The sequence below is a fragment of the Geotrypetes seraphini genome, chromosome 1 (genome assembly GCF_902459505.1).
Source record: "Geotrypetes seraphini chromosome 1, aGeoSer1.1, whole genome shotgun sequence".
Classification (NCBI taxonomy): domain Eukaryota; kingdom Metazoa; phylum Chordata; class Amphibia; order Gymnophiona; family Dermophiidae; genus Geotrypetes; species Geotrypetes seraphini.
The window spans coordinates 499,890,008-499,909,807 of NC_047084.1; the positions used below are offsets into that span (position 1 = coordinate 499,890,008).

The following is a 19,800-nucleotide window of genomic DNA, read 5'->3' on the forward strand; positions in this document are numbered from 1 at the left end:
GAAAGCTCCAGAATAAAGGACAGGAGGAGGAGGAACACAAGGATCTGCTCATAAAACGTTGTAATAATCAATAATGAAACTGTAATTTAATGAAGGAACGTTGCCATTGAATAGTAAAACACATCAAATAAAAAACAACAGCCTGAATATTAGTGGAGCTCAATCATCTCCTGAGATTCTAATTACAAACTGAATCTAAACCCATGGAGCATTTTCGATAGGATGTCTAAGGGCCTGTTTTACAAAGCCGTGCTAGCGGCTGCCAAGTGGCAATGTTCAGCCCTGGAGCCCTTTAAATCTCTATAGGCTTCGGGGCCGTTACCGCGCAGCAGCCGCTAGCACAGCTTTGTAAAATAGGCCCTAATTCTGAATTTACCAATAATTAAGTCTCTTGTAATATCCCATAAGATATAACACCCTTCAAAATTTTAGCGATCCTCAGAAACACCACTTTGTGTTCAATAGATTTTCATTACACAAAAGCTTTATGTGTTACATCGTCATTGGATCAATGATTGTTAATAAATATTTTTAATACATATTTTTTATTATTATTTTATGTCTGGTTTTTATCTTTAAATATAAATATTTCTTTCACACTTAATAGGTATAATTCATTATTTGTAGTAAGTATTAGCTAGTACCGTATTTTTCGCTCCATAATACGCACTTTTTCCACCCCCAAAAAGGGGGTGGAAATAAGGGTGCGTCTTTTGCAGCAAATACCACACGCCCCCACCCCTGGTATCTTGATGTAATCCTGGCAGTCCAGCACTCCATCCGCAGGCCCCCCTGCTGGACGGCTGCCCGAGTCCCCATCTGCCAGGGAGGCACAAGCCCTGAGCATGCCTGCCTGGTCTCGTGCCGCCACCCAAATGGTATCAGCTCGGTCCAGCGCTGCATCGGCAAGCTCCCCCATCTGCGCCAGAAGTGAAAGGCAGACGCGAGCCCCGAGCGCGCCTGCCTGGTCCTGTGCCGCCGCCCAAATGGTGCTGTTGGTTCTCGCAAGACTTGTGGGAGCTAATGGCACCATTCGAGCGGCGGCGCAGGAGCAGGCAGGTGCGCTCAAAGCTCGCGTCTCCCTTTCACTTCCGGCGCACTAGGCCTGCCTGCCACTAGGCTTGCCTGCCCTGTGCCCTGTCCCTCCCCGCCCTGTGCCTGTCCCTGCCTACCACTAGACCACCAGAGGGGGGACAGGGTACAGAGCCTGGCAGGGAGGGGGGGACAGGATACAGAGCCTGACAAGGAATATGGGGTTGGGTACAGAGCCTGGCAGGGACAATTTGGTTCAGAATGCTTTTTTTCTTGTTTTCCTCCTCTAAATCTAGGGTGCGTCTTATGGTCAGGTGCGTGTTATAGAGCGAAAAGGACAGTAACTTACCATAACAGGTATTATCCAGGGACATCAGGCAGCTATTCTCACATATGGGTGACGTCATCCGACGGAGCCTTGATGCGGACGCCGCACAAGCAGACTTGCTTGAAGAAACTAAAAGTTTCGAGTCGCCCGCACTGTGCATGCGTGAGTGCCTTCCCGCCCAGCGCACAGGGCGCGTCTCCTCAGTTCAGATACCTAGCAGAGAAGCCAACCAGGTGAGGTGTGTGGGTTGTGAGAATAGCTGCCTGCTGTCCCTGGATAACACCTGTTACGGTAAGTAACTGTGCTTTATCCCAGGACAAGCAGGCAGTTATTCTCACATATGGGTGACCTCCAAGCTAACCCAACCAAAAGGAAAAAACAGAGGTCCAACCGTCTGCAGTAAAAAACAATGTAGAACAAACAAAACAAAAGACTGCAGACTTTGTACATGATGCAGGCAGACTTTATTTATAACATAGGGTTAAAAACCTTTTACCAGGCAAGGGACCCTTGCCTGGTAAAAGATTTTTAACCCTATGTTATAAATAAAGTCTGCCTGCATCGTGTACAAAGTCTGCAGTCTTTTGTTTTGTTTGACCTCCAAGCTAACCAGAATGGGATGGTGGGAGTGTTGGCAACTTAGGAGATTAAATTTTGTAATACTGTTTGGCCAAACTGTCCATCCCGTCTGGAGAAAGTATCCAGACAATAATGAGAAGTGAAGGTATGAACCGAGGACCAAGTTGCAGCCTTGCAAATCTCCTAAATAGGTGTAGATCTGAGGAAAGCTACAGAAGCTGCCATCGCTCTGACTTTATGGGCTGTGGCTTTACTGTGAAGAGGTAATCCAGCCTGGGCATAGCAGAAAGAGATACAAGCCGCCATCCAATTGGAGATGGTGCATTTAGAAATTGGACGTCCCAACTTATTTGGATCAAAAGAGACAAAAAGTTGAAGAGCAGATCTGTGTGGTTTGGTGCGTTCCAAGTAGAAGGCCAAAGCATGTTTACAGTCCAGAGTATGAAGAGCTGATTCTCCAGGGTGAGAATGAGGCTTTGGAAAAAACACTGGAAGAACGATGGATTGGTTGAGATGAAATTCTGAAACCACTTTAGGTAAGAATTTCGGATGAGTTCGAAGAACCACCTTGTCATGATGGAACACAGTGAATGGTGGGTCAGTAACTAAAGCTTGCAACTCACTGACTCGTCTAGCAGAAGTGAGAGCAATGAGAAAAACCACTTTCCAAGTGAGATACTTCAGATGAGCCTTATCAATTGGTTCAAATGGAGGCTTCATGAGCTGAGAAAGGACAACACTGAGTTCCCAAACCACAGGAGGTGGTTTGAGAGGAGGTTTGACATTCAAAAGTCCTTTCATGATCTGGAAACCACCGGATGAGCAGAGAGGGGTTTCCCTTAAATAGGCTGATGAAAAGCTGCAATTGCACTGAGATGGACTCGTATGAATGTAGACTTGAGTCTAGAGTTGCAGAGGTGCAAAAGATAATCTAAAACAGATGATAAGGAGGAATGCTGAGGTTCCTTATGATGAGAAAAACACCATGTAGAAAATCTAGTCCATTTCTGGTGATAGCATTGTCTAGTGGTAGGCTTCCTAGAAGCCTCCAAATTATTTAAAATACTGCCATTAAAATCATTTCAAAAGCTCGAAAATTCGATCATGTCACACCACTTTTGATTAACGCCCATTGGCTTCCCATAGATTATCGAATTACTTATAAAATAATGTTACTGATACATAAAACCATAGCTTCCGGTTTACCTGATTTCATCAACAGGTTATTAATCCCCCACACCCCCCATTGCACATTACGTTCTTCTTATCAAAACCTGTTATCCATTCCCTCTTTAAGACACATTGGCACCATGCGTACTAATATCTTTTCTGTTACAGCCCCTACCATCTAGAACTCAACACCAAATTATATAAAAGAAAGTTCATCACTTGATAAATTTAAAAGTAGCTTGAAGGCCTTTCTTTTTAAAGACGCATTTGGAGTATAATAGTCCTTTTAAGGACTGTAATGGAACCTCGCTCCTTGCTTTTCTTATTCATTTTAATCTTTTCTACAAAGTGCTAGATTATTTATTTTTTGTTCCCTTCCTTTTATTTTGATCCTTCTCCCTCTCTTTTTCATTACACAAATGTTTTTCTACCCTTTTTCATTTTGTTTCGGTAAGTTAATGTTCGTCTATGTGTTTGACTGTCTGTTTTAATAATTATAATTTGTTTTTAATTTATGCCTTTCTACTCTTTGTTTTTATATATTATGTAAAACCGCTTTGAATTTTGATAAGGCGGTATATCAAATTTTTAAATAAACCTGAAACCTTCTAAGACATCTCTAACAGACTGAGAAAACTGAAGAGGAGTTATGTTGAGAGGTACCAAGCTGTCAGGTGTAGAGACTGCAGGTTGAGATGAAGCAGAGATCTTTGACTCTGTGTAAGCAGAGAAGGAAAAACTGGTAGAAGGTATGGCTCCCTGCTGCTGAGTTGAAGTAGAGGGAGTACCATGGTTGTCTCGGCCACCGAGGAGCAATTAGAATCATGGTGGCATGATCGTTCTTCAATTTGACTAGAGTCTTGAGAATGAGAGGGAATGGAGGAAATGCGTAGAGGAACAGATTCATCCATTCCAGAAGAAAAGCATCTGCCTCGAGGCGGTGAGGAAAGAATATCCAGGAGCAGAACCGAGGCAGTTTGAAGTTGTGGGGAGCTGCAAAGAGGTCTCCCACTGTGAGAAAATGTGATGAAGAGACGAGGAATGGAGAGTCCATTCGTGAGGTTGTAGGATACGGCTCAAGTTGTCTGCCAAGCAATTCTGAGCCCCTTGAATGTAGACAGCTTTGAGGATGGTGTTGTGACGGATAGCCCAGTTCCAAACCTCCAGAGCTTCTTGACAGAGGGAGGCAGATCCTGTCCCTTCCTGTTTGTTGGCATAATACATGGCAACTTGGTTGTCCGTGCGGACGAGGACTACTGTGTAGTGAAGGAGATGTTGAAAAGCCTGGAGAGCTTTGAGGATCGCTCTGAGTTCCAATTGATTGATATGACACTGACAATCCGTACTGGTCCAGAGGCCTTGAGTATGGAGACCATCGAGATGAGCGCCCCAAGCATAGGTGGAAGAGTCTGTCGTAAGGACCTTCTGATGAGGGGGTGTTTGAAAAAGCAAGCCTCTGGAAAGATTGGAAGAGAGCATCCACCAATGGAGAGACTTCTTCAAGGAAGGAGTAACTGCAATGTGTTGAGAAAGAGGATCGCAAACCTGCATCCACTGAGAAGCCAGACTCCAATGAGGAATTCTGAGGTGAAGTCTGGCAAAAGGAGTCACTTGTACTGTGGAGGCCATGTGACCCATAAGTACCATCATGTGTCTTGCTGAGATGGAAGAGCGGGAAGACACAGTGTGACAGAGTTGAAGGAGAGCTTCCAAGCGTTGTTGCGGAAGGAATGCTCTGAGCTGGACAGTGTCCAGAACAGCTCCAATGAATTGTAAGTTCTGAGAGGGTTGAAGTTGAGATTTGGGAAAGTTGATTTCGAATCCCAAACTTTATAGGAACCAGGTAGGCCGTTGGATCGCTACAATAACTCCTTGAGATGTGGAATCTTTGATGAGCCAGTCATCTAGGTAGGGAAAAACCTGGAGACCATGATTCCTTAGAGCTACGGCTACCACTACCAGGCACTTGGTGAACACTCTGGGAAACGAGGCCAGGCCGAAGGGTAGAACTCTATATTGAAAATGCAGATTCCCCACCCGAAATCTGAGATAATGACGGGAGGCTGGATGGATGGGAATATGAGTGTAGGCCTCCTTGAGATCCAGAGAGCATAACCAGTCGTTCTGCTCAAGAAGGGGATAGAGGGACAACATTCAAAACTTTTCTTTGACCAAAAATTTGTTGAGAGCCCTGAGATCTAAAATGGGTCGCAGATCGCTCGTCTTCTTCGGAACAAGGAAGTAACGGGAGTAAAAACCCCTGCTCTGCTGTTCCAAAGGAACTGGTTCGATGGCATGGAGACGAAGCAGAGCTTGAGCTTCCTGAAGAAGAAGGGCGATCTGGGATGGACTGGAAGGATACTCTCTTGGAGGAAGCTCTGATGGAACCTGATTGAAATGAAGAGAGTATCCTTCCCGTATGATGGAAAGTACCAAGAGGTCGGATGTGATGACCGTCCATCTGTTGTAAAAAAGATGGAGACGACCTCCTATAGGGGGAAAAGGAGTCAGAGACAGAACGGTGGAGGTTATGCTCTGGTGTAAACAGTCAAAAAGGCTGAGAAGCCTTAGGTGGAGCAGAAGGTTGAGGCTTCTGTTGCTTCTGAGGTGGCTGTTTCTTCAAAGGAGGGCGAGTGTAAGGCGCCGGTTTTGGAGGAAAATGCCTCTGGTAGATAACAGGAGGACGTGTAGGCCTAGAAGGAGCTGGCTTAGGTTTAGGTCTGACAATGGAGGCAAAGGATTTAGCATGGTCAGACAATTTTTTGGTGGCTGCCTCGATGGACTCATCAAAAAGGTCATTGCCCTCACAAGGGATGTTCGCCAGGCGATCCTGAAGATTAGAGTCCATGTCTATGATGCGAAGCCAGGCTAGACGACGTATGGCCACAGAGCAAGCCGCTGCTCGGGCAGAGAGCTCAAAGGCATCATAAGATGATTGCAGAAGATGGAGACGTAACTGAGAAAAAGAAGCAATGACTTCTTGAAATTCAAAATGCATGCTATCATCCAAGTAATTCAAAAATTTTGGCAAAAGAGACAAAAGAAATTCAAAATAAGTGATAAAATAAAAATTATAATTAAGGACCCTCGAAGACATCATAGCATTCTGGTAAATGTGACGTCCAAATTTATCCATGGTCTTTTTCATCCCGGCCAAAAGGAACTGTGGCATAAACTCTGGAAGGATGGGATCTCTTTAAAGAGGATTACACAAGCAAGAATTGGTGAGACAACTGGGAGTTGTCAAAGCCTTTATGATGCACCGTTTTATATCTGGCATCCAACTTTCCTGGAACTGCTGGAATGGAAAAAGGAGTCTCCATGCATCTAGTAAAAGTCTGATCGAGAAGCTTATGTAGTGGAAGCTTCAGAGATTCAGCCGGAGGTTGAGGAAGGTGCATGACCTCGAGGTATTCTTTAGAATATTTAGAGCCAGTGTCAAGTGGAACGCTCAAGTCCACAGCCATCTGTCTCAAAAAAGAGGAGAAAGATAACTGATCAGAATTTGCACGGCCTCGAGAAGGACTCGAGGACGTCGAGGCAGCTGGAGTCGAAGAAGAAGACGCCTCGGCAGGAAACCATGGTGCGAAGGAACCTGGAGACTTGGACGAGGCACTGGACATTGGAATATCCTCGAGAGCCGGCATCGGAGACTTGGAACGATGAGTTGGTGGTCTTGTCGAGGCCGGAGAGGATCGAGGCTTTGAAGAATGATGTCTAGAAGAATGCCTCGAAGTAGGCCTCGAGTGATGTCGAGAACTGTGTCTCGAATTGGATCTCGAGGACCGAGCAGATGTTGCCTCAGAAGCCGAAGATCGAAGATCTATAAGCATGGAGGAGGAGCCTTGAAGCACTTTCGAAGACTGGACACCCTTTGTAGAACGGGAGGTATCCTGTCGATGCACTCACACAGAATCTACTCTATGCTTTTCATGCTTGGAAGCCCAACCAGACACTCGCAGAGACTCTGCTCCCTGCATCGAGTGTGGAGGATCAGACCGGGACACAGGCAGCTCGACCTCGCGGGAGACTTCTGCATACCCAGGCTGAAGAAGGGTAAGCAGTGTGGGTCCCATGTTAGTGAGGACCTTAATAATCTGCTCCTCCAAAGAGGCCGGCAAGGAGGGTACTGCGTCTGAAACCGGCCCACCTGCCTTGGCTGAAGGGTCCCGCACAGTGGTGTGAGAGTGTTTCGACTTGAGAGGCTTCGACATTTTAATTACCACTGGCGGAACCGAGTGCTGAGCTATCTGACCTGAGGAGACAGGAGAAGATATCACAGCCGAGGACGTCGAAGCAAGAGCCGCTCCAAACCACGAAGGTCTGATAAGGCTCGAGGTGGAAGCAGTAGAAGCAGAGGTTTCGACGGGAGTCGATGCCGAAGACACCTTCGATGTTGAGGAATTAGTAGACTCCATCTCGAAGAGGCTATCCACCAGGATGTAACGACGCTTAAAAGCACGAGGCTTAAGTGTTTGGCAAGGCAGGCACGAGGTAGGACGATGCGTCGGCCCAAGGCACTTGAGGCAGCGTCCGTGAGGATCCGTAAGAGAGATCGTGCGCTTGCACTTGCTACACCTTTTGAAACCGGTAAGAGGCCGGGGCATAGACAAAAATACGGCCGACGCAAAGTCGAAGCCCGCAGGCCGCGGCTGAGCGGCCTGTACAGGACGAACGGACGGAAGTAAAAATTTTTTTTTTTTTTTAAAGAAACAAAAATAACAACACAGCGATTCGTGAGAAAAAGAAAACACAAACTGCTGTGAGAGAAGGCACGAACGACAAAGTAACCGGAGAGAGCCAAAAAGACGGACTTCTCGGCTCCGCGGAAAACTAAGAACTGAAGAGACGCGGCCCTGTGCGCTGGGCAGGAAGGCACTCACGCATGCGCGGTGCAGGCGACTCAAAACTTCTAGTTTCTTCAAGCAAATCTGCTTGTGAGGCGTCCGCATCGAGGCTCTGTCGGATGACGTCACCCATATGTGAGAATACCTGCCTGCTTGTCCTGGCACGGTACTTAGCTTTCTCTGTGGTATAGGTCAGGGACACTATTTCACCGACATGTTTCGCATTATATTGTTTTCTCAAGATGAAGCCCCTCATAGTTTTGTCGCCTTCCTCATAGACCACTATGTGTGAGCGTTGCAGCTGGAGTGTTGTTATCCCCTGACACAGCCCTGACCGGCGAAACAGGGACTCCCTGTCAGGGTATTGGAAGAAACAAGCAGCAGCGTTGTGCCTGAATGAAAACACAGATAAGTTTTTCCTGCTTAGTTTCAACAGTGCTTGGTGTTAGTACACTGTAGCGTTTGCTTTTTTTTTTTTTTTTTTTAAACATATGTTTATGCTGACTGATCCTGTGAATGAAACACTATGGGCTAGATTCACTAAGCAAACCGATCACGTACCGATCGGTCTGCGACCCCTTTACGACCCCGACCCAATTCACTAACCTTCTGGCTGCACCCGATCTGATCCACGCATGCAAATGAGGGAAATGGCATGCAAATCTAGCAAGGCAGGGATTCACCAACATTTTTCAGGTACACCAACTGGACTGGCCGATCTAAAACCAAGCGACTGGTGAGGACCAGTCACTCACGTCCCTGCCGACTCTTCTGCTACATGCTGCCCTGAAATCCAAACTGATATGAAAGGAAACCTCTACAATACAACACTTGCGCAGCTGACAGTAGAATTTGCTGCAAATGGAAAATGAAGGAGCTTTTAAAAAAACCCTCTTCCTCAAGGTTCCCCCTGCTCTCTGCCCTGCTCTCTGCCGCCCCGACTCTGGTCTCTGCCGCTACAACTCTTGTCTCTGCCGCCTGAGTGCTAAACCATCAGCAGCACAAAAATGATTTTCAAATCCTTTGGAGCAGACTGGACGTGTCCAACAAAGAAGGCTCCAGGAAAAGAAAGAAATGCATATTGAACGGTTGTTTATTTTTCTTTTTTCCACTCTGGCCACGGAAGACCTCGCCTCCTCTTGCCCCTACTCTCCTGCTCTCTGCTGCCCTTCCCCGCAGTGCAAGCCCATGGTTTTAAATCAGGGCTGCACTGCGGGGAAGGGCGGCAGAGAGCAGGAGAGTAGGGGAAAAAGGAGACAAGGTCTTCCGCGGCCAGGCAGCTGCTCCAGCTTCAAACGCAAACGTTTCCGAGGTGATGAATAGAAATCCTGCATTGTGAAGGGGCCTCTCAGGTAAAAGTTGTTGTTTTTTTTTAAATGGCCCCGGCTCAGAAAGGCATGCGCAGACCATCTACAGATGGTGTGCGCATGCGCCCGGATCGCACAACAGCGATCCGTGCAGCAATCGGAGGAATGCCCCCACCTGCATATTTGTCTTTACTGAATTTGTCGGACCCTCCCGGATCGGTGAATCTGACCCTATATGGACATTGTGATAGAACTGCAGTAAACACTGCTGTGGAGTTTTTTTGAGCCCATGAAGCATTAACTGAGGCTTTTTTCTCCACATATTTATATGCTGTGTTTAGCTTAGTGCAAAATACTGCGTTTCTCTCTCACCCTATATTGTACTACATATTGTACTACAGTCAGTGGAGTGATCATTACTGTGTCAAGCATAATTTTTGCTTTTTCTTTGATAATTGAATTATGCTCTATTGAATTATATAGTAATTGAAATCACCCATTATTATAGTGCCCATTTCTTCAACTTTCCTAATCTCTGAAAAGATTTCTTCATCTGTCTGCTCATTTTGTCCCGGTAGAATACACCCGGTAGAATACACCCTTCACACATGGAATTTCTATCCATAAGGATTCCACACTGCTATCTATGCCATGCAGAATGTTTATTTGATTTGATTCAATTCCCTCTTTAACATATAGCGCAACCCCCCCCCCCTCCAATTTGATCTACTCTATCCTTGCGATATAATTTGTACCCAGGTAACATAATGTCCCATTGATTGTCCTCCTTCCACCAGGTCTCCGAGATGCCTATTATAGCTATCTCATCATTCAGTGCTATATACTCTAACTCTCCTATTTTATTTTTTAGGCTTCTAGCATTTGCATACAGACACTTCAAATTGTGTTTTTTCCTTGCAACTATAGGCTGCTGAGAAGACAGGGAAAATTTGAGTCTTTTACTCTGCCTTCCTCCTGGCTTTCTTTTACCATTATTGGAACCTTGCTACCGTGACTCCCTAAATATCCTGTTTCAATAGTATCCTCCAAGGATACCTTACACTGAACCATCCGCTCCCGGGCGACTGTTGGCTTTACCCCACATCTCAGTTTAAAAGCTGCTCAGTAATAATGTCCACTAGCACCAAAGACTTGAACAGCTACCTTATTGAGGGATCCTCTTCCTGATCCATGGCAGGTACCTCATCCTGATACTCTACATAAGAGGTCGAATCTCCCTTCAGGAAGGCCTCACTTTGTGATAGTAAGGGGATCAGAACTGAACTTTTGTCCCCTGAATCTCCCATCTGATTGGCAATCTGAGGCAGGAAGGAGCTCTGCTCTTATGAAAGTGCTCTGAGGATCCCAAGAGGAGTGCACAGGTTGCACGATAGTGGACCAGAAAGGCATATTTTCATTATACGCATACACCTGCCAGAGCAAATTAATGAACTCTTGGGTAAATGCCTTAGATGTTAACTCCCCATCCCTTTTTGAAGGGAGGCAATGCCTTTTCTTGGACTGCAGGGCTTCTGTATCAATTTGGCATGCCGTGCTGCTATTCCGGGGCTTCTGGAGGAATTTTTACTACCCAAACAGGCTCAATAGCCATGTGCCATGCCCCAGAGGCCACATGGGAGCTAAACTTGAAGTTCCTGCCTCCCTGTTTCTGTCAGCACGGCAAGTGGCGCAAGGGCACTCTTCAGTCACCCATCCTTTGCAAACAAGGCATGATATAGGGGTATTAGAGTCCGAGGACTCCATCCCTGGCACTTTGGAAGCAAGAAAAGGTGTTTTAGAGGATTTTGAGAATTTAGAAAAAAAAAAAATCAGAAAAATCCAAGATGGCCACAGTGGGTGAATTTTAGCGCTAAAAGCAGCTGAAAATCACCTGAGAGCCGACCAAAAACGTAACCCCCCCCCCCCCCCACACACACACACACACAAAAACACGGATTTTAGGGGAATAGGACCAAGGCCCTAGTTATACAAACAATAAAAAACAGCTTTTGAAGAAACCCCCCACCCCACCTGATTTTTCCCAGGTGCTGGGGAAAAGTGCCTCTCAGGTGTAGTTGTTCTAAAGGAGGCCTTCTGCTTCCAATGACTCAGTCACTTTGCTGAGATCTTCCAGCTGCCAGTCAGACCTCCCTGAACTGACCCTCAACCCTCCCCACCCCCCACCCCCGACCTAACTAAAAAGAGGATGTGAAGATAAACATAGCCGGCACCATGACTGCCCTGAAGGAATACTATTAGTATCCGAACAGCCTGTGCTCCATGCCCCTAACTAAGTCAAAGGGGTGAGCAAACACCAGGGGAATGGACATTGAGATCCACAAATCTTCACCAAGCTTGCTGAAACAGGTCCCCGAAGGATACACCTGGCAGCTGCTGATTTACAATCTGACAAGTTAAAAACTGATAAATCGCCAGGACTGGATGATACACATCCCAGGGTACTAAAAGAACTCAAACATGAAATTGCTGACCTGCTGTTAGTGATCTGTAACCTGTCACTAAAATCGTCTGTAGTACCTGAAGAAAAGGGCTCCAGGGGAGATCCGGGAAATTACAGACTGGTAAGCCTCACTTCAGTGCCGAGCAAAATGGTAGAAACGATTATAAAAATTAAAATTGTGGAACACGTAGACCAGACATGTCAAACTCTGGCCCGTGGGGCAAATCTGGCCCACGGTGTGTTAAAACTTGGCCCGCCAAACATTTTAAATTTTATAGTAAATCTGGCCCACTGGCACGAACCGCTGCTGCTCGTCACTCACGTCTGCCTTCACCTGGCCTCCTCTTCAAAGCAGCCTGGTGAGGATCGCCGGCCGGCTGTAGCGAACTTCGCAGGACCTGTCCACCTCAGTAGCACATTCCCTCTGACGCGATCCTAACCCTCCTCTGATGTACAGGATCGCGTCAGAGGGAATGTGCTACCGGAGGTGGACAGTGGACTGCGAGATTCGTTACAGCCGGCCGGCGATCCTCACCAGGCTGCTTTGAAGAGGAGGCCAGGCGAAGGCAGACGCAAGTGAAGAGCAGCAGCGGTTCGTGCCGGCGGGCCAGAGGAGACCAGGAAACCGGGATGGAGGGAGGGTAGGAATGGCGGGCCAAATCTGAAGGTGAAACTGGGAAGAAGAAGGGGGAAAACATACAGGCCTTCGGGACAGGGGCGGGCCCTGGTGTAGAAGTAGCCGACGGGACAGAAGAAGGGGTCCAGATGTGCATATGCCATACTGAGTGGAGGGTGGGGTGGGGAAGAAATAAAACAGAGGAGAGGGAGAGAGGGATATAGAGATACTGGATAGGAGGGTAGTTGAAGAGAAACGGAGAGATGGTGGACCCTGGAGTGGTGGGGAAGGAGGGAGAGATGCTGGATGAAAGCGTAGTTGAGAAACGGACAGATGGTGGATCTGGAGATGGTGGGGTCCATCGCTGCAGCTGCGGATATGGAAACGAAAAAAAGGAAAGATGCTAGACCTCCAGAGGTGGGAAGGGAAATGGAAGGGGAGGACAGAGATGGAAGATGGATAGTTAGCACGGCGAAATAAGAAAATAACAAATGGGCAGGAGACCCTGGCAAGCGAGTTATTAGAAGACAACCAGAGCCTGGGATCAACAAAAGGTAGAAAAAAAATAATTTTATTTTCTGTTTTGTGATTACAATATTTATTTTGTTTACACCATCTGAAAACTTGGCTAGTCTCAAAAATGTAAATCTCGCTACCATCTTTATAATCACTAACTCTTATTATGTTTTTCCTTCCTTATATTAAAGATCCTGTAAACCGTGCCGAGCTCCATCTCTATGGAGAGGATGCGGTATATAAACTTAAGGTTTAGTTTAGTTTAGTTTAAAGAGTCATGGGATAGGTGGCAAAGTTCAGTTGTGGATTAGGAATTGGTTATCGGATAGAAAACAAAGGGTAGGGTTAAATGATCATTTTTCTCAATGGAGGAGAGTAAACAGTGGAGTGCTGCAGGGATCTGTACTGGGACTATTCAACTTATTTATAAATGATCTGGAAATTAGAACAAGTGAGGTAATTAGATTTGCAGATGACACTAGGGGGCTCCTTTTATGAAGGTGCACTAGCATTTTTAGCACACGTACAAGATTAGCGCGTGCTATAGCATGCACTAACCGAAAAACTACCGTCTGCTTAAAAGGAGGCGGTAGTGCACACTAAAACCGCTAGCGCACCTTTGTAAAAGGAGCCCTAAACTGTTCAAAGTTGTTAAAATGCATGTGGATTGTGAAAAATTGCAGGCAGACCTTAGGAAATTGGAAGACTGGGTGTCCAAGTGGAAGATGAAATTTAATGTGGACAAATGCAAAGTGATGCACATTGGGAAGAATAACCTGAAGCATAGTTACCGGAGCTAGGCTCCACCTTGGGGGTTAGCACCCAAGAAAAGGATCTGGGTATCATTGTAGACAATACAATGAAACCGTCCGCCCAATGTGCAGCGGCGGACAAAAAAAAAGCAAACAGAATGCTAGGAATTATTAAAAAAGGGATGGTTAACAAGTCTAAGAATGTCATAATGCCCCTGTATCGCTCCATGATGCAACCTCATTTGGAGTATTGCGTTCAATTCTGGTCTCCTTATCTCAAGAAAGATATAGTGGCACTAGAAAAGGTGCAAAGAAGAGTGACCAAGATGGTAAAAGGGATGGAACTCCTCTCATATGAGGAAAGACTAAAACGGTTAGGGCTCTTCAGCTTGGAAAAGAGATGGCTGAGGGGAGATATGATTGAATTCCTCAAAATCCTGAGTGGAGTAGAACGGGTACAAGTGGATCGATTTTTCACTCCATCAAAAATTACAAGGACTAGGGGACACTCGAAGTTACACGGAAATACTTTTAAAACCAACAGGAGGGAGGGGTCACGTGATGGTAAAGCCTTGATCGGACGTGACTCTCTGCAGCTCCGGGGCACCTGACCTCCAATTCTCTTATTCTTAGCCCAAATCAGACCCTAACTGTTTTATAAACATCTTCGCTGCTAGCGCCAGGTGAGGTGGGCCAGTGGGTATTTTTTTTGAGGCGGTATTACATCAAAATGACTTCCAAACCTCAGCGGGGAGTCAAGGATAAGCAAAAGCCTACAGAAAACAAGATGGCAGAGTCGCACGAGGTCCCGATGTTTACCCTGCAGGATGCGGCGATTCAGGAGCTCATTTGGTCCTTTACGATGGTTATGGAAGATAAGCTCACAAAGATTCAATCGTTTATGGAGGAATTTCGGGAGAGACTGGACACTCAAGCAAATCGCTTACAGCGGGCCGAGGGCTCTCTGGACCAGCAGGAGGAAAATACGGACAATTTTGAAGAGCGCATATAGACCGTGGAATCCTCTAATAAAGTCCTGCAGGAGAGACTCGAAGACCATGAAAACCGTGGACGCAGAAACAACCTGCAATTTATTGGAATTCCTAACTCCATTTGGGATGTGGATCTCAGACCGTGGCTCGAGGGCTGGCTAGCTGGTGTGTTGGATCTCCAACCACACGCGTCCCCAGTAATTATTGAGCGTGCTCACTAGATGGGCCTTCACCGGGAGGAGGAACAGCAACTGAGACCGGTCATCGCTCGCTTTCTACATTTTGCTACAAAAAAAGTGCTCTCTCAATATCACAAAGGGAAAGAACTTACCTATGAGGATAAAAAGATTCTTATCTTTCAGGACTTCTCCCCACAAGTTTCTGATCGCTGCCGGGCCATGGCACCATATAGCACAGTTACTTACCGTAACAGGTGTTATCCAGGGACAGCAGGCAGATATTCTTGACTGATGGGTGACGGCACCGACGGAGCCCCGGTACGGACAATTTTAGAGTGATTGCACTCTAAGAACTTGGAAAGTTCTAGTAGGCCGCACCGCGCACGCGCGAGTGCCTTCCCGCCCGACAGAGGTGCGCGGTCCCCCGTTAAGATAAGCCAGCTAAGAAGCCAACCCGGGGAGGTGGGTGGGACGCAAGAATATCTGCCTGCTGTCCCTGGATAACACCTGTTACGGTAAGTAACTGTGCTTTATCCCAGGACAAGCAGGCAGCATATTCTTGACTGATGGATGACCTCCAAGCTAACAAAAAGAGGGATGGAGGGTAGGTTGGCCATTAGGAAAACAAATTTTGCAAAACAGATTGGCCGAAGTGTCCATCCCGTCTGGAGAAAGCATCCAGACAATAGTGAGACGTAAAAGTATGAACTGAGGACCAAGTAGCAGCCTTGCAGATTTCCTCAATAGGCGTGGAGCGGAGGAAAGCTACAGATGCTGCCATAGCTCGAACTCTATGGGCTGTGACAGAACCTTCCAGTGTCAGTCCGGTCTGAGCATAACAGAATGAAATGCACTCTGCCAGCCAATTAGACAACGTACGTTTAGAAACAGGACGTCCCAATTTATTCGGATCAAAGGATAGAAAGAGTTGGGGAGCTGATCTGTGGGGCTTAGTACGCTCTAAATAGTAAGCTAGAGCCCTCTTACAGTCCAAAGTATGTAGAGCCTGTTCTCCAGAATGAGTGTGAGGTTTCAGAAAGAAGACAGGCAGAACAATGGATTGGTTGAGATGGAATTCAGAGACAACCTTAGGGAGAAACTTTGGATGTGTACACAGATCCACCTTGTCATGATGAAAGACCGTAAAAGGTGGATCTGCAACTAGTGCATGTAGCTCACTGACCCTCCTGGCAGAGGTAAGAGCAATAAGGAAAAGTACTTTCCAAGTGAGAAACTTGAAAGGAGTGGTAGCCAAAGGTTCAAATGGAGGCTTCATTAAGGCGGAAAGAACCACATTGAGATCCCAGAGTACAGGAGGGGCTTTAAGAGGTGTTTTCACATTGAAAAGACCCCGCATGAACCTGGACACCAAGGGATGAGCTGAGAGAAGTTTTCCCTGAACCGGCTCATGAAAAGCAGCAATAGCACTGAGGTGGAATCTGATGGAAGTAGACTTAAGGCCCGAGTCAGACAAAGAAAGCAGATAATCCAACAATGTCTCCACTGCCAGGGAAGTGGGATCAAGATGATGAAGAAGACACCAGGAAGAAAATCGTGTCCACTTTTGATGGTAACATTGCAGAGTGGCTGGTTTCCTGGAGGCATCTAGAATGGAACGAACGGGTTGAGACAAAAGAGTATCATTTGAAGTCAGCCCGAGAGATACCAAGCTGTCAGGTGCAGAGACTTGAGGTTGTGATGTAAAAGGGTCTCCTGATGCTGTGTAAGCAGAGAAGGAAACAGTGGAAGAAGAAAAGGTTCCCTGGAACTGAGTTGAAGTAGAAGGGAGAACCAATGTTGCCTGGGCCACCTCGGAGCAATCAGAATCATGGTGGCTCGTTCCCTCTTGAGCTTGAACAAGGTTCTTAACATGAGAGGCAGAGGAGGGAAAGCGTACAGGAACAGATTGGACCAATCGAGGAGAAATGCATCCGCTGCTAGACGGTGAGGAGAGTAAAGTCTGGAGCAGAATAGGGGCAGCTGGTGATTGTGAGGAGCTGCAAAGAGGTCTATCTGAGGAGTGCCCCATTGAGCGAAGATGGACTGCAGAGTGAAAGGATCGATTGCCCACTCGTGAGGCTGGAGAATTCTGCTGAGCTTGTCCGCTAAAGAATTCTGCTCTCCTTGAATGTAGATAGCTTTCAGGAATAGATGGTGATCTATGGCCCAAGTCCAGATCTTCTGGGCTTCCTGACACAAGAGGCGAGAGCCTGTCCCACCCTGCTTGTTGATGTAGTACATCGCAACTTGATTGTCTGTGCACAGCAGGAGGACTTGAGGAAAGAGAAGATGTTGGAAGGCCTTGAGGGCATAAAACATCGCTCTGAGTTCCAGGAAATTGATGTGATGCTTCATTTCCTGAGCTGTCCAAAGTCCTTGAGTTTGGAACTCGTTCAAGTGAGCTCCCCAAGCGTAAGGGGAGGCGTCTGTGGTGATCATAAGTTGATGAGGAGGTAGATGGAAGAGAATTTGAGGATATCAACCACCATTGTAGAGACTGACGAAGAGATGATGTCACAGATATGTGACGTGAGCAAGGATCCATCGCTTGAGACCACTGGGTAGCTAGGGTCCATTGAGGAGTGCGCAGGTGAAGACGTGCGAAGGGTGTGACATGAACTGTGGAGGCCATGTGACCCAAAAGTATCATCATTTGCTTGGCTGAGATGGAACGTTGTGGAAGCACCTGCTGACATAGAAATTGAAGCGTTTGAAAACGGTTGGATGGTAGGAACGCTCTCATGAGGACTGTGTCCAGCACCGCTCCAATGAATTGAAGTCTCTGAGAGGGGATGAGATGAGACTTGGGTAGATTGATCTCGAACCCCAAAAGTTGTAGAAACAGGATGGTTTGGTTGGTGGCCAGGAGTACTGTCTGAGATGAATTGGTCTTTATCAACCAATCGTCCAGGTAAGGAAACACCTGAAGGTGGTGGGAACGTAGAAAGGCAGCTACCACAATCAGACATTTGGTAAACACTCTTGGAGAGGAGGCAAGACCGAAGGGTAGAACCTTGTACTGGTAATGACAACGATTGATCATGAAGCGTAGGTACTGTCTGGAGTCCAGATGGACTGGTATATGAGTGTATGCTTCTTTGAGATCGAGGGAACATAGCCAGTCGCCTTGATTGAGAAGAGGGTAAAGAGTGGCCAGAGAAAGCATTCTGAATTTTTCTTTGACCAAGCATTTGTTGAGATCGCGAAGATCTAAAATGGGTCTGAGATCTCCTGTTTTTTTGGGAACTAGAAAATAACGGAAGTAGAATCCCTGCCCCTTTTGATCTAGAGGAACTTCCTCTATGGTGTTCAGAAGGAGGAGGGATTGAACCTCTTGAAGAAGGAGGGAAGACTGAGGAGTGTTCTTAGCAGACTCTTTTGGTAGACTTTGGGTAGGAAGAGTCTGAAAGTTGAGAGTAGCCGTGGCGGATGATGTTGAGGACCCACTGATCCGAGGTGATGGTTTCCCAACGGCGTATAAAATGAGTAAGGCGTCCTCCTATAGGCAGCGGAAGATGGACAGATGGAGGGATACCGGCTATGCCCTGGAGAACCAAGTAAAAAGGGTTGTGAGGATTTTTGTGGAGGAGGAGGCTTCACCTGTTGCTGCTGCTGAGTCGGTCTATTGTTTTGCCTCTGCTGTTGCCTCTGACGCCTGGGTTGTTGAGGTGCCTGTGGCAAAGGACGAGCCACAAATCGACGTTGATATGCCGATTGCTGACGAAAGGGCCTGGTAGGTGGGGTTTTCTTTTTAGTTTTGAGGAGAGTATCCCACCTAGTCTCATGAGCTGAAAGCTTTTAGGTAGTGGAGTCCATGGATTCTCCAAACAGCTCATCCCCCAGGCAAGGTGCATTAGCCAGTCGATCCTGATGATTGACATCAAGTTCTGAAACCCTGAGCCAGGCCAGTCGACGCATGGCCACCGACATAGCCGTGGCTCGAGAGGTCAGCTCAAAAGTGTCATAGATCGATCTGACCATGAACTTACGGAGTTGTAAGAGCGATGAAGAAGTTTGGCGAAAGGCAGATCTTTTACGGTCAGGGAGGTATTTCTCAAAAGATGACAAATTTTGAATGAGATGCTTAAGGTAAAAAGAAAAATGGAAAGCATAGTTCCCTGATCTATTAGCAAGCATCGCATTCTGATATAACCTCTTGCCAAACTTATCCATGGCTTTACCTTCTCTGCCAGGAGAGACAGAGGCATACACACTAGCCCCCGAAGATTTCTTTAAAGTGGACTCCACTAATAAAGATTCATGAGGGAGTTGCGGTTTGTCAAAACCTGGAATAGGCATGACCTTATATAGGGAGTCCAGTTTTCGAGGAGCTCCTGGAACGGTCAAGGGCGTATCCAGATTTTTGTAGAAAGTTTCTCGCAAAATATCATGGAGAGATAACTTTAGGAATTCCCTTGGTCAAAGTCCAGTGCATCGAGGAATGCCTTGGATTTTTTAGACTCAGCCTCCAAGGGAATAGAGAGAGATTCACACATCTCTTTGAGAAACGAAGTAAAAGAAGTTGCATCAGGTTTGGAGGATGGATCTAAACCAGAAGGATCCTCGTCCCCTGACGAACACTCTCCCTCAGAGAGGAAAGGCTCATCTGAATCACCCCACAGATCAGGGTCCCTCACTTGAAAGCTCCGGTCCCGTGACTCCGGTGTGGAGGGTTCCAGGTGTCGAGTCTTGTGAGTCGACTTACCAGATCTCTGTGAAACGGTACCGGGAGATGTTATGGGGTGTGCCGGTGCCAAAGTCTGTACGGCCTGGCGTAAGGACCTCGGTTCCGGCGCTAAGATCGGCATGGATGCTGATGAAGCCGTATGTACCGGTACCGACAAAGTGGATACCGATAAAAGAGGTTGCTCCACTGCCGGTACCGGTGGCTCAGACCGGACCGGGACTGGAAGACTCGGAGTCAAAAGAGCAGGAAGGAACTGTTGTAATTGCTCCTTGAGCTGCACTTGCAGGACGGCGGCAATTCGCTCGTCCAGCGAAGGCACCGGTACCACTTTTTT

General features: G+C 46.9%; 1 protein-coding gene across 4 annotated transcripts in view; it reads right to left on the reverse strand.

The window, feature by feature from the left end:
• The window catches only part of RASEF (RAS and EF-hand domain containing), a 214,242-nt gene that overhangs the window by 101,370 nt on the left and 93,072 nt on the right, over nt 1-19,800 (reverse strand). The gene's annotated exons all lie outside the window — the stretch shown is intronic.